The sequence below is a fragment of the Polyodon spathula genome, chromosome 8, assembly GCF_017654505.1.
Source record: "Polyodon spathula isolate WHYD16114869_AA chromosome 8, ASM1765450v1, whole genome shotgun sequence".
Classification (NCBI taxonomy): Eukaryota; Metazoa; Chordata; class Actinopteri; order Acipenseriformes; family Polyodontidae; genus Polyodon; species Polyodon spathula.
The window spans coordinates 42,297,934-42,312,100 of record NC_054541.1 but is presented as its reverse complement, the minus strand read 5'-3'; positions in this window follow the sequence as shown (position 1 = coordinate 42,312,100).

Genomic DNA, 14,167 nt, shown 5'->3' with positions numbered 1-14,167 from the left:
ATTGGATGCCTCTTTCCTTTGATGATTTTAATGCCAGAGTACTGCATTATCCTTGCCTCTCATGTATCCTGGGAAACCCTTTCCTGATTACACATTCTTTTCTTTTTCTTGAAAAAAAAGTAGCTCTGTTATTCACTAAATGAAGACTCGCAGGTCAGATTGTTTTGTTTGATAACACTATGTAACACAATTTTTGTTCCTGGGTAGTAAGTGTTATTTCCTAATTGCTTATGCCTCAAAGTATAGAAAATGGCTATTATTCCCTACAAACTTTGCTTTTGTGACCAGGACAGGTACATTTCAAAATATCACTATTTCCAATGAGAAAATGGGCTCTTTTGTGTCTTTTCGTTCACATAAAGTCAGAAAAAAACAACATATGAATCCAAATTAACATGTATTTATACTAAAGTAATACAAAAATGACTACAAAAGATTTAGAAGTGACTAGTTTTTCGAGATTTACGATTATACTGTAAATTTATCTCAGTCAGTAATATTTTGGTTCACTTTAAAAATAAATAAACCTTATAATAAGCTTCTGTTTTGATTAATTTCCTTTTTTCGGTCATTATGTTGAGCTATATTTGAGTTATATGCAAATCTGGTTTGAGGTTTTTCTGTTTATATACTGTATAAAAGTATTGGTTTCGGTTACTTTTTTTTTTTTTTTTTTGTCACAATATGTATAGTAACTCGACAGTACTTGTACACCTTTTGAATTGTACCTTATTTTCTTTGCTGTCTTCCACAACCAAATCCTTATGGACACGGGCATATTCTTCTGGGTTTTCCAAGCTTTTTTGTAGGCTATTTTTATTTATTTTTTTTTGGGGGGGGGGGGGGGGGGGGGGGTCAAGTCAATGTGAATTGAGTAACCATTAGTTTTTCTGGTATTTATTGGTATAACTGATTCAAATTGAAATGTAAAAATAAAATGCCTGCATTCAAAAACCCCAGAAGAATGTACCCGTGACCACAAGAATCTCATTGTGGAAGACAGCAAAGGCTAGAAGGTATAACTTAAGTGTGCAAGCACTGTCAAGTTACTGTACATATTTTGACAGAAAAAAACGTTCAAGCATTTTGGAAAGTAACTGAAAATAATAATTTCATACAGTATATAAAAAGTGACCCCCCCCCCCCCCCCCCCCAAAAAAAAAAAAAAAAAACTATTTACATAAAGCGAAAAAATAGCTAAAAATAAGCACTGAAAAATGAAATTAATAAAAACAGAAAAACAGAAGCCCTACTTATAATACAGCTTTGAGATATAATTGCTTCATGGGCAATATGTTTTATGTCAATTCCACAATAAACAGGTGCCTGATAATTTGTTTAAGTACAAAGTTCAACATAAAGATTTTAATATTCAAAATATGATTTGGACTGGAGGAAATTAACAAAAATATAGATACACCATGGTATATTAAGTAATGCTTTAGGACTCCGAATTACATTGTTAATGCAGTTCTGTATCATTTCAGCTGTAGTTTTATCACCTTAACTACAAACTGCAGCCTACTTTCTACAAATTGTATACACTTTAACAAAACATGTACTTTAGTTGTTTTGACAAGTGCATCTACATCTGTAGATCAGCAGCCAATCTTTCAAATAAACTGGATGCAATTGAACTAAAAGTGAACCGCCAGTTCAAGTCTGGTAAAAATGGAAGTGTTAGGATATGGTTATCTCTAATATCCTGGTTCTTATAAAGGTTAGGAAATTAAATTATTTCATATGCAGCTATTTGCTCTAGAGCGGTAAGGTCTTTCTTTCATTTTCTTTTACTCTTCATGTTAAATAAATAGGCCATTGCAATGATAACAAAAAGGTTTGGGATTTGAAATTTGGGGTTTAAATAAATGATGTTGTTTTGATACATCACTGATTAACATCTGATTGCCTAAACTTCACAAGTACATTTTAGTAAATGTATCCACTTTTGCTAATTTTAAAAGTATTTTGTATCTAAACATGTTCTGCATTTAAGTTAATATGCAACATTGTGATTTGATTTTTTTTTTAACCAATTCAATCAGATTTTTTTAACCAATTCAATCAGAGATTAACTCAACCAAAGTTACCAAGCTTAGAAAAATCAGTCCCAAAGCAATGAGACGTTTCAGTTGAACATGTCTTCCAGCTTGAGTAACTTGTAGCCACAAATCAGTGGATAATTGTGATGTTATGCATTCCAACTCTCTACAAAGTTTCTCAAAGTTATTTCATTGGACAGTGGTTTCATTGTTTTGTGTGGAACTCAATTATGTACAGTTAAGAATATTGTATTGCATGAATTTTAGACAATGCAGCTCAACAGGATGTAAAGTTTTAGGTGCCTGGGTACATTTGAATTTATAAAGCATGCATCAAAAAAACATGAAGAACTTGCTGGAAATTTGCACAGACATACAAGCTGGCTACTAACAAAGAGTTTAACGAAGCAGATCGTTGTCTTTATCTAATAAGTAGAATATTGTTTTGTATCTACTATCTTCATATCCAGGATTCTTTTCAAGTAAACTGAAAACATAACCACCTATCTGATGGGGATTGGATTTCATAGGATCAATTGAATATTGTTTAGACAAAACAAATAATCTGAATGCAGTAATTAAGATAGCTTAATCAATGTGCACTGTCTAAATGTACATCAGATTCAAGTGGATCAGTTAAGCTATAATGGAAGTACAGCAACTAGTATGACTTCCCTTTATATGAACCCAGTTCACATTAACAATGAACAGTGCGCAGCTAGTGCGGGTGTCGAATCATGATGTCATGGCACAAAGCAGCTGCCCTTTCCGTTGTTCTGGTATAACAGCATTGCTATGCCCTGTAAAGATTTGCCAGATCCGTCTGTTCTCAACAAAACAAGATTCAAGTTAATTTGAGCTTTTGTCATCCTTGAGTGAATTGTTCTGCTACACAGAAACTGGGTGGTATTCAGACATACGTATTGCGCTTTCTCCACAGGAGTCCGGAGTTTGAATTTGGCACTAGTGAAAGCCGTACATAGTTCACCGTGCAACTAGTCTCTTTGCACAAAAAAGAAGCACAGCAGTGAATGGGTGTGAAGGCTGAATAGGCCTTTTATCCCAAAGGAGAAAGAGTGGTCCCTGTAAGTCATGGCTGTGGTACCGAACAGCGTATGTTCAATAAACTAGGCCAAGCAGCTAATACCAAAAACAATAGACACATGTGAATTGATTTGGCACTCATTAAGTTTACATTTTAGTTGTTGATATGGCAAACGTATTATATATTTCTTTTACACAGTAATACTGTGAGGTTTTTGTTTAATTATGTATTTATTTTGTACAGGTGCTGTCTGCAGGCCCATCTCCTAAAGAGCTTCAGTAAGATCTTTTTTTTCTCTTTCCAAAGTTTTTGTTAATGAAGCAATATGGATAATAAACATTATTATACTGCCTATAAACATTTGAGTTGCTGTAGTATTTTTATAACCCATAAAAAACACAACTTTGTGTGCCATAACATATGCTTACCACACAGCCTTAGGTGATAGCGTGCCTCTGTCGGAGTCAAAGTGGTCATCTACTACTTGCTATGAAAATGCAAATGATAAAATTCTGCTTGGCAAGAAGTATACTGATATAAATAATTGCAAACAGGCACACTGAAATCAAGAAATGGAATGTAAGTATAAACAATGAAAAGATGCTAAATGCGGCCTACTGTATAAGGGGGTACAATTTAGAATTCTTCCTATTTTGGTGGTTGTACTATTCCACTGTACTTTAATTTAATAAAGACCGCCAAAGTCATCCTCATGTTATCTTGTAGAGTTCTCATAGCCTTTAAATAGTATCATTAAAACCACCACCGCAGACTCAACACCTCTGTGGTTCTGATATGTTCCAAGAGATTTTACTTTTATGTGAATTGCCAGCACTTCCACAGTTCCAACAAACTACATATTAGCTACAGAGAATTAACGAAGTGTGAGTTTAAAAGAACTCAATTCATTAATTAATTTACTTCATTTTCATCCAATAAACAGAAGGCTCTGAAATGATAGGCCTCCTTGTGATATGCTCGCCATATTCTTGGGTCTCTAATCCTTGAAAGTGCTGCCCAATGGCGGTATAGTCATTTGTTGTAATTATTGCTTTTCTTTGATCAAACACTGCTTTGAGTCCTTGTTAACGGTGAATCTCTCAGTGAAAGCTGCTGTAAAATTGAGCTCTTTTTAAGTATTGATTGTTCTTTTTTTTTGTTGGAAAGGTTTAAAATGTGTGAGATTGGTAGCTGAACTCTGTTATACTTTTTAAATTATGCATGTGTGGGTATTGCTCATTGCAATCACCTGCAAGAGAGTGTCCCACGGGACATTTAATAATTTTAAATATAAATGCCTGGAAGATAAGTGGGATAATGGTAGTATACAGTACATGAAAGTGTACTAATCTAGCAAGTAGAGATTTATAGACTCCATTAGATATCATGGAACATTGGAATCTGAGAACCGTATTTACACATTTTGTCAATAGTGTTCTAGTTCACTCAGTCCAAGAGCCATATTCATAAACAACAATGGTTAGAGTTAGTTGTGCTTTCTTAAAGTAAGCAGCCATTAACTTGGCACTCTTTAAGTAACCACTGACTTTCAAGTGTTGTTTCTGAATATAACCTCAAGGGCCATGTTTAGCAATGAGTGCAACTTAGCTTGCAGCTAAGAGCAGAACAATTACTGTTCTGAGCAACTAGCTTTATACTGATCAAGCAGCTGTACTCCTATCAGAACATTTCCCTTGCACTTTTTTGCTCAATAGGTCCCCATACAGACAAAGTGTCTAATAAAATAAGTTGCCGTGAAAATTCTTGGTTTCTCATTTTTGACTGGAACACTCCACGAGCAATATTTGGGGGTGGGGTACCTTTTAATGATGACATTTTTTTTTAGTTGAAGATAAGCTTTTTAAAGGCCTGCTATAGAGATATAGAGCAGATAAAGATTTCCAGTCAGTCAGCTCAACACACATCAATATTTCACCACTTTCTGAGTGTCCCACACAGGAGTTTGAAACCTGACATACTAATTTAAAAGATGGAGAAAAAAAGAAGATTTAATTAAAGTCCTGTGGAAGCTCTCTATTCAGTGAGCCAGAGACCTTGGTATATCAGATTGGTTTTGGAATTATGAAACAGCTCAAGACTGCTCCCAGGTCACACAGCACAGGTGTGGGCTTTACAAGCGGTAAGATAAAGCAGCGCTGAAGCCAGAAGGAGATAAAATGACACTAAGCAATTCTATATTTTCATCCTTCAACATCATTCATGGTTTTGTATGCTGCCAGATTGTAGTCTTTGCTTAACATGTTTGACAACCTTTGAATTAATCAACACTTGTAAAGAAGTTACTTTGTCTTCTTACAGCTCTTTGCTTTAATTCATCTTGTACTTCTGAGGGTTTTTCTTTTTTTTCCAGAAGACAGCTAAAGGAGTTAATCCTTTTTCTTTCCAAAAATAAATAATCCATTCCATCATTCTGAGTTTTATATTGTAGAGATTGCTCATGGGAGGTGGCATTTGATGACGTTAGTCAGAATGTAGAGAAATGCAAAGCATTGACTCTCTGGAGCGCACCACTCAGCAACACTTTCCTTGTGGGCAGTTTACCGTTGGCAAATTTAATTCCATCAGACACACCCACAACTAGACTCCTGGTGCCACACAGCCAGCTCACTGCAACAACATATCTTAACCCATCCACATTGGCATCTCACAGTGAATGACCCAACACAACTCAATAAAATAAAAAAAAGAGAGAAATTCAGTTTAGCAGAGGAACCGTCCAATTTTGACAATAACAAGCCAATATGCACATTAAAGGAGTGATAGTCAAATCTTTAAAATAAACAACTCTGGTACCAATTATGACACTTATTATGATCATTTAAAACATTTGGTTATGACTTTTAACTATCTTTTTTTTTTGTTGTTTTTAATGGTTGAGGTTATTCTGTATTCGGTATGCAAGCAATTATATTGAGGGAAAAAATGAGGCCATGTTGCAAAGCTGCTTTTTGGATTGTTACATTGGAAAAAGATGAATGTTGTCCAGTGTCGAATGTTTCTATGAGTGGGGCCACTGTAGCACCTCTGTTGCTTGTCAGAATTTGTTTGAGTTCATACTGAAAATACCCCTTTGTGACAGGAGTTGTGTGGGTTTCTGCAAACGTTGCCATTCCGGAAATAGTGTTGATGGACACGGTAAGTTCAGCCTTTATTGCACGGTTACCAACTATTGAAAAATGATTCAGTACCATCAGCCAATCGTACACATCGTGGCAGAAATTTACATGGCAAATCCATGTTAAACACAGTTTCAAATGCAGGAACATACACTGCGCTGGTTGACTACAGAACATATTCCTATATTATCTTATCGACCTTTGAGCATTCAAAACTTCTTTATTTGAACTTAACACCAATGGCCTAATTTTAGCACAGTCAAAGCTGGCAAATTTATTTCCCTATTAAGGTTTTGACAGCTGGCATTAAAGCATTCTGACAAAGCTTTATATCAGGAAACACTTCTTTTCTGTATTTGCTGGCAGCCATCAATTCAATGTGACAGGAACCCAGTACAACCTGAAGAAGGTTTTGCTACAGTCAATAGCTTATAGGGATTAACTTGAGGCTGTTTCTAAGTATATTGCCTTAACTGAGGGCCTTTGGGTGACAGTGAAGAAGCCAATGTTGTGATAAGGTCCTTTGTACTCAAGGGATTTGTTTGAAGATAAAAGACGCTTTCATCCTCGTTGTTATGCTTTTCCTGTGAAGACGATTAAGGGCCACTGTCAAGGTTACACTAATGTTGCTGTTTTCTTTTATTTATTGTATACCTGTGGCAAAGTTCCTGCCCCTGTGTGTATTTTGTGTTTTGTGTTGTGTGTTAATGTTGGTGTATAGTCATTGATACACGGGATATAAACAGGCCTGTGCAACAAGAGTGTTTAAAATGTATATTTGTATTTAGGCATGAGAATTGCACAGCACTTCTCGTGCAAGTAAAATGTAATATGTGAGCACAGGGAATTGCACTTTATTAATTCACGTGCAGTTGTACCGCGACTCCAATTGAATGATTTATTAGCAGTCGAGTCTCGGTACAGCTGCATAAAAGCAACATGTTTTCACATACTCGGGGTTGTGTGTTCGCTGAGTGGAGAACGGGATTGGAGACGGAGGTAATTGTAAAAGTAATAAGTAGTTAAATATCTGCTCACCGTGTTTTGTCTGTATAGTTCGTTTTGTTTGTCTTTTTGTTTTGGCGACGAGTGCCGTGTCCTGTGTGTTTTTGTCTTACAACCTTTTTATTTTCTGTTCTGTTTATTTATTAAATGCTGAGCGAAACCATTCACTCAGCTCCACCAAACTTCACCTCTCTCTATCATTTATTTCCTGCTTCTGGTCTGACATCACCCACTCCCGCCATCTTTGTGACAATACCGTACAGAGAAACCGAATGAACACTTCCCCTTTTAATGAGCATTGGTCACAGAGAGTAACATACGGTCATCTGAGGGTGTGTGCTCAATTACTGTCATGGTCAGTGGGTTGGAATGAGGGTGTATAAAAGTCTTCATTGTTCACTGGTGGCATACATTGTTATACTGTATGAATTAATGCTACACATGTTTACTGTTTAGTCATTGCAATATAATGATTTAAACCAAATCATTTTAATTAGAGAACAAGAAAATCATATTTAGAGTTGCTTCAAATAAGTTGCATATTGAAATGTTACAGTATAATGGTACATTTTGTCCCATTTTTAATAAAATACATTGAAGTACAGGTGATATATTGGGTTAAATAACTTTCATGTGGTCAACAATGCTTTTCTATGTCCAGTCTACACATTTTCAAATATGACTAAATGTGGGGTTTTTGTGTGTTTTTTTCTATTGTTAACCAGAAAGATGTGGCAGGACAAAAATAAATAATCTGTTGAAATGGCATTTGTTTCTTACCATCACCATGGTAACCAATTAAATGACTGTCTCCAAGGATAAGAAAGTATTCTTGAACAAGACCTGCTGTGACTCTTATTCAGACCATGACTGCTGCACACTGCCATAGTGCTGGAACAAGAACAATATCAAACCCTGACAGTAACAATACCCACAGTAACCCTCTGTGAGCATGAGTCATTCAATGTTACGAATGTGCAGGTGCAAGCAATAATTGATAAGTGGCTGCGGAAAAGTAATGGTTAGTTAACTTTCCCATGACACAATGCTGGAAGCAAAAAAGTGTGATTTAATATGACGGCAAATGCTTAGAGCAAGTGGCTTCAAATTACATTTTCTTTTTCTTTTCTTATTTTTTTTTACTGCTGCTTTTTTTCTGATGCAATCATTCTGAGTGGTAAACATACAAAACATCATCTGAGGTGTCAAGAGCCCTCCATCTAGGGACCTGCCATTTTTCATCAAGTTTTTTTATTGTTTTGCAATACATTACTGAGCACTAGATGGTGCTAGCACTAGCACCAACTGTTTTTTTTTATTTTTATTCTTACACATGTTTTTAAATGCTAACTAACTAGTCTTAAACCATACAGTAATATATTGTGGTGATAATTGTGGTGTAAGATGCCAGTAATGACTGGATGACGCTTTTAATCATTTTTACAACGGGATGATGTCTGTAGTGCTACCTCAGAAGGCAGCTTTTACAATATATGTATATCTCTGTCCTTAGAGATTATTGCATGTGATTGGTTAAAACCTGATCACATGACTAACAGTAGATTCAGCTGTTGCCCCTGTGATGCTGCTTATGGTCAATAGTTTTGCACAAACTCTCTCCTTCACACAAAAAAGCAACATGGCGGACAACAGAAAATTACAAAATATACTACAAAACAAAGATGCTGCAAACACTAAAATCGTCATAAAAACTTCACTTTCAGAGTTTTCTGTCTTCCTAAAACTCAAACAAATCCGACTTGACGATGTAAATAAACAAACTCAACGGACTCCTCAGAGAATTCTGTGCCGCAGTGGAAAAGTCAGACGGACAGTTCTGTGCCAAAACCTTAATAACTCTGCACTATGGACTGCACTTTCTTGACTGATTCATAAAACAGTCTGGACTGCAGACCTTTGCACAAACTAAAGGCCCCTCAGAAAGAATTATAGTTACCTCCTGCGGCTTCGCCCTGATGGTAACTATAGTTTTTCTCTCGTTGGCCGTAGTTTCCCACTATACGCCTCCTCTCAAGTCCATATTTACTAATGTGTGTGTGTATATATATATATATATATATATATATATATATATATATATATTATGATTAACTATATATAAACTATTGAAATATTAAATTTGAAAGTTTAAACCCTAATAACGTGCACAGGGAAGGGGATTATTGCATTGTACATTGTCCTTGACTTCGTCCTGCTGTACTATTTTAAAAGTATATACGAAAAAGATTAAGGACAGCAGTAGTTTTCTACTTGTGAGGGGTGGACAAAAGAAGTTCATATAAGACCTCCAATACGTCTGAGAAACAGTTAATTAAGGAGAGCTACTGTTCTTGGAATACTAATGCATATGGTGTGATTTCTTTCATTTTGAGGGCATGTAGGCTAACACATCCCTCAGGCCACATACCTTCTAACCCCAAAGGATTTTTATATCAGCCAAATATAGTGTCATTTTGAATCTAGGATTCCATGAGCCACAAGCAGCTTCTGAGTGTGATGATGGTGGGATTGAAATTGTATTCCTTTAGAATTGTGCAGCTGCTACATGTTCCTTATGTTTCTGAATGAGAACTGATCATCTGAGATCATATAATAAGCAATTTGCTGGGTATGCATATGCACAGGGTATAGGAATAATACCATACATGTATTAAACTAGAACTTGTGCCATATGTGTTAAACAGGGTGATTATTATTATTATTATTATTATTATTATTATTATTATTATTATTATTATTATTATTATTATTGGTGGTAGTTGTAGTAGACTAATAATAATAATACTAATTAATGATAACAGAGTGATGGCTTCTAATTATTAATTCATCCATATACAGTTGCTGCTCATGCATTACTGTATTTTTCATCTGAACCACTGATATTGTGAGATATTTAATAAAAACCATAAATTCCTTCATTTTTCACAGTTTAATGTTTAATCTCCAAGACAAATCTAGAATGTTGGATTTTCTTTCCCCCAGATATTTTCACGCGTAATAATTTCTAATCATAATATTATTAAATTCTGTTAAGATTCATTTCATTCCTAGTGTGGAAATGTGTGATGGGAAAAGAACTGCAGCAATATTTAATTGGGCCCTTTTGGTGAGAATGAGAGCTCTGTGGCGTCAGACTTGTATTCCACTGTTACCCTAAAACATTCAGCAGATTTTTTTGTTTGTTTGCATGCATGTGTTCAAATGTTTGCTACACACAGGAGTTGCCAGTAATCAGTAATCAAATGTAATGCACGTGCAAAAGAAGAAAAAAAAACATGTCCTTTGCCTGTAGCTTGAGAAAACAAAATGGACAAAAGCTGTAGACCTTCAGACCTTTTGACATTGCACCGAACACTTGGTGACACGTCTAAGAAGTGCTTTGTCAGTATGTTAATCTGTGTTCTGGCACCTCTCCAAGACACTTTGAACACTTTATTTCCGTGAATAGCAGAAGAGATCAGCTCTCAAATGGTTTGGAATTTATTGCTTCAAAAATGCCACACAGAAGTGGTATAATAGTGTAATCCTGATCACAAGCTGCCACAGGACCATACTGCCAGTAATACAGAATTAGTTTGACGTGTGTGACAGTGACTATATACCGTGTAACAATTTATTTTATTTTTTTTTGTTCCTGGGTAGCATTATTTCCTAATTGCTTATGCCTCAAAAGTATAGAAAATGGCTATTTTTCCCCACAAACTTTGCTTTTGTGACCAGGACAGTGATATTTCAAAATATCACTATTTCCAATGGGAAAACTGGCAAATGTGTGTCTTTTCGTTCACATAAAGTCAGAAAAAACAACATATGAATCCAAATTAACATGTATTTATACTAAAGTAATACAAAAATGACTACAAAAGATTTAGAAGTGAGTAGTTTTTCGAGATTTACGATTATACTGTATTTACAGTATAATCGTAAATCTCGAAAAACTACTCGCTTACTAGCCAGGAACAAAAATTGTGTTACATAGCGCTATCAGGCAACCCTTACACGAGGAATCTCTGATATAGTTTCCATTAGTTTCTGACAAAAGGCTGCAGGCCTCACTATAAAAAGTTGCCCTAAGCTGTGTAAAAATAATTTCAGAACATTACAGACTAGTTCAGAAATCTTTGTCCACAATGGAAATACCTATCAGCTCATGAATAATATGAATCCACATTATGGATGTTTAATGACTGATAATTTGAGAATATGTTGATTTTATATTCCTACAAAAAGGCTCACTATATGAAGATAAGTAGGCATCAAATCGTTGTTACAGCCCTTTTAAAATGACTTATTTTCAACATGTAACTTTCCATTTTTTACTGAAATTTCTCACTGGGGTCTTTTCAATTGATTTAAACACAGATGGGTCTAAATATCGCCACTGAGATAACTGAGAATGAAAGTTCAGAATATCAAACATCAAAAAGTGCATGAAACTCTTCAATGTGTAAAAAGCCAGAGACGGTCATGTATAGTGATTTAAAGGAGAGTGGTATTGAGATTTGCCACTGTAGATGAACTGAATAAACTCCATTATATGTTCATTTTGAAAATTAGAAATAAATTCAGATTTTTTATTAGAATATATATAGTTTAGATACATAATTGAAAACACTGTGCTTTCTGCTTCAACAATGTAATAATATATAAACAATGTGGGTGACTGAGCAAGGATTTATAATATTCTATGCCTATGTGTTCTTTTCTGTAAACAGATTGTCAAATACTAATGGTTTATTCACTTGACAATTCCTGAAGTAAAGTAAACTGGTGCTATTTGATTGTGGTTTGTTATTACAAATTGCTTAAATAATGCTGTTGTCCATACTGCATTTCACTGGGAGTCAGATTAATAATATGTGCGGGAACTCACTTTAAAATTTATTTATGCACGTGTGATCTGTCCTTGTGTACATGTGTGTGGGCAAGTGAATCCCATAGAGCCTAAACCAAACTGAGATCCTGTCACTGGCCACAATGTCAGTCACATCTTGTTATCATTACAGTTCTGTCAACAATGCATCAGTGACATTGCTTCAGGTGGCTACTAGGGGCTATGTTGCCCATCAAGGGAGTGTCACCAGCAGGAGCTCTGGAATATCTACAAAAAATCAAAACTTTAGAAATGTGTGTATTCCCTTGACACTACTGTAAGTACTGCCTGTATAAAATAATACAGTATTATAATGAAAAACATTCAGCCCAAAGAACCTGTTTTAGAACAAAAGATTGAAAGTGTGTGTCAGCACAGGACCCTAGCTCATTACACTGTAACATTTACTGTACAGGTAAGCGGTCTTTAGAAGTTCATATAGTTCATACAATTTCTCTTACTTTTGAGGTTTTAAAAAGGTGATAAAAAAAAATCAAACTATGCTGAAAGCCAACACCTACAGATACTAAAGTTAAAAAATGTACAACGCTGCATTTTCAGGTGGTTTGCTTTTCAGTATTGCAGCATTGTATCGCTAATCAAATTTGGGCAGCTCATTGTAGGTGTACACTGTTGCAATTTTAACAGCAGTGAATGATGCTACATTGTTAATTTTGTGTGCAGGTAAAAAACCAGGTTGGAACATAAAGCAATGTATTTTTGAAGTTTATTGCCTTTTTGTGTTTTGATAATAAAATGAACAGATAAGTAGACCACTGTTTTTCAGTGCATGATTTAAGCACTAAAACTTTGTTGAAGGCCACATTAGCAACTACAAAATCTTTGTGGACCACAGTGCAAAACTATAATTACTGTTATTTCCCAGAGCATTTAAAAGGACACCGTTTTGCACTCTAAGCTATTACAAAAGTCACTAAATCTTAATTCAAACCATTCTCTCAGCAGTCTTGTTAAAGTTATTGCTGCTGTTCTGACAAACTGTGGGTGTTTTTACAAACTGGAGGAACAGTGTCCAGTGCAGTGTACCGGGAAAAAGCAGAAGGGAGCGCTCTGTGTGTCCTGGGCCACATATGGCCTGTGGTTTGTATTAAATGGCATAGTTAAAAGCTAAAATGCTCTTTGGTCAGGGAGATGTCCAGGGAACAAGATTTTGGCCAAACATTCTACAAATGTAGACATCTGAAAGAACTGAAGTGCCTGAAATGCCATACTTTACGTACTTTTCAAAATAGTTCTAGATGTCATCTGAATATAAAGCGCATACACATTTTTCAAAATAAAGTATAAGTACAAAGTTATAATGTGCTTAAAAAAGCATATCTTTATCAAAGGTTTAGTTTCTAATCCATTCTAAATGTCAGACAATTATTCTTTTAGACATTTTGGATTCTGCTTCCAGTTTCCAACATTCACAGCTTTTCATAGTAGAGAAGATAAGTGAGCCATTGTCAAACCCAGTGGAAAATCACTATCAGACCATGAGAATGATCTCACTTTACTTCTCTGTATGAGTTATTGTGTGTAGTGCATGTTCTCCCGAAATGTGGCTTTTTTTTTCCAGGAGACTTAAGAAGTTTACATTGTAGGTATGGTCTCAGGAGTGAAATGTTTACATTAAGCTTTGTACCCGATGTGTGTAATAATTTGGGAATGGATTCAGCAAACATTATTAAGGTTGCACATGTACTGTTTTTGAAATGAGCTATGATGGAAAAAATGCTAGCCATGCACAAAGTATGCAGCTGTTTCCACCTTAACATACTGATTTGTGTATTGTATCTGTGATAGAACAATACAAAACTGTGAATATGAGGTAACGGTAAATACTGGTTGAGTTCATTCTGTGGACAGCTATACAGAACTCACAGACTAGTTTATTAACACCAAAACGTTTTAGGCCTGTACGTTTTTAAAAGTGTAGTCATCCTGTCTCTATCCAGTTATCTACAGTCTGCTTTAATACCTTGTCTGTGTCAGGCCTGAAAGGCATAATTGAGCAGGTCATAATGCAGGAGAAGACATG